This window comes from Aplysia californica, unplaced genomic scaffold (genome assembly GCF_000002075.1).
Source record: "Aplysia californica isolate F4 #8 unplaced genomic scaffold, AplCal3.0 scaffold00253, whole genome shotgun sequence".
Taxonomy (NCBI): domain Eukaryota; kingdom Metazoa; phylum Mollusca; class Gastropoda; order Aplysiida; family Aplysiidae; genus Aplysia; species Aplysia californica.
The window spans coordinates 172,184-174,277 of record NW_004797523.1 but is presented as its reverse complement, the minus strand read 5'-3'; positions in this window follow the sequence as shown (position 1 = coordinate 174,277).

Genomic DNA, 2,094 nt, shown 5'->3' with positions numbered 1-2,094 from the left:
AGTAGAAAAAATCGAGCACCTATAGTCTTCTCGGATGAGAGCAAAAAGGCTCTGAGGTCCCGTCGAGTGCACGTTGCGCTCGTTGCACGTTTAAGACCCCTTAAATTTGTGGTTGAAAATCGTAGAATAGTACACCGCCAGGCATCCACCGGGGCAAAATGCAAAAATTTTTTAATTCCTTACCATAAAATTATCCCTATCATGAATATAAAAAAAGTGTGGCACACCTTCACATCTTCCTTTGTTCCACACGTATCGATCACGTTTTTCCATAGCGTAAGACATGGGGCAGGAGTACAAGCAGGAGTACACACAGGACATGGGGTGGGAATACAGGCAGGACATGGGGCAGGAGTACACACAGGACATGAGGTGGGAGTGGAGGCAGGACATGGGGCAGAAGTACACACAGGACATGGGGTGGGAATACAGGCAGGACATGGGGTGGGAGTAAACACAGGACATGGGTTGGGAGTACACACAGGACATGGGGTGGGAATACATGCAGGACATGGGGTGGGAGTACACACAGGACATGGGGTGGGAATACAGGCAGGACATGGGGTGGGAGTAAACACAGGACATGGGTTGGGAGTACACACAGGACATGGGGTGGGAATACATGCAGGACATGGGGTGGGAGTACACACAGGACATGGGGTGGGAATACAGGCAGGACATGGGGTGGGAGTACAGGCAGGACATGGGGTGGGAGTACACGCAGGGTATGGGGTGGGAGTGGAGGCAGGGCGTTTAGGAGTGGAGGTAGGACAGGGGATGGGGAAGTATAGAACATAAAAGTACACGTGGTGGGAGTAAGGCAGTACAAAGGTGGAGGTGTCGGCAATATGTGGAGTGGGAGTGGAGGCAGAGGAGGGACTGGGCACAATAAGGAGCAGGACTGAAATTAAAATTTAAAAAAACATTGTATACGGGCTAGTTTTAGTTGCTGCTGTTGCGTTTTATTTTCTAGCCCACTGGATTACCCACTAGATCTAGACAGCTTTTAACTATACAGCATCTAGGCCCAGTGACATTTTGGGATTGGGAACATTCTAAACACGTTTAGTTAAAACTGACACGACTTGTCTTTCGTCTTTGTGATAATAAAATAGCCTACTACATGGTGCTATTTTGGTAGAGATACTTCTTCTTTGAGATTTTCGAAATCTAGCAAATAAAAAGTCACCTCAAATATGTGTTTGTTGTAAAGTAATCATAATGTAACAGTATAAGTACCCACTTTCAGTATTCCATAACGAGTACTGTAATGGTCAGTATATCGGTATCGCTGAGAGCTAGAAAAGAATAACACACTCACACACATAAACAAACAGACAAGAACAACAAAGATGTCTAGCCTACGGCAGCACAAGCCACAGTCATGTAAAGTTTAAGTCTAATATTAAACTCTGGAACACAACCCGAGAAGTTGCTTCATTTATTAATGTTTAATGTTGTTGGTGTTCTTGGACTGTTCACAAGTAGAATACACAACAGTGTTCCTTTTTCCTCTTTCTTTTTTAAAATTTATTTCCTAATTTTGCGTCCGGGTGGTCTGCTACTCTTGCGGCCCTCCGACGTTGAAAAATTCCATTTGTAAAATCTTTAAATGTCCTATCGTACCCCCAAAAAATCAATCAAATTCGGAATCAGTGTATCAAAATCAACAACATGAATGGCAGGAAACTATTTTTCTTTCAAGATTTTGAAAATTTAAAAACTTTTACAGGAGAAAAACAGGCGTATTTTTTTTGCCAGGGCTGCATCTTGCAGTAATTTCTTGTTACAAAAAGGGCACACAACAGTCATTTTCAACCAAACGTGTAATTTGCCCCTGAGGCAGGCATTGTTTTCTCTTACTTCACTCAGTGTATCGGGGGTTCAGAGTTCGAGGTCGTGCGACTTCTGCCAATTCCTTTGTCAGCAGATGCTTTCACTGACATATTATCAGGAGAAGTAATCTACAATACTGTTTTGATTGGTTCATTCTTGGTTGTTTCTCTTTATGCGTGATTTGCAACAGAAGACCGCGCGCGCGTGTCTCTCTCTCTCTCTCTCTCTCTCTCTCTCTCTCTCTCTCTCTCTCTCTCT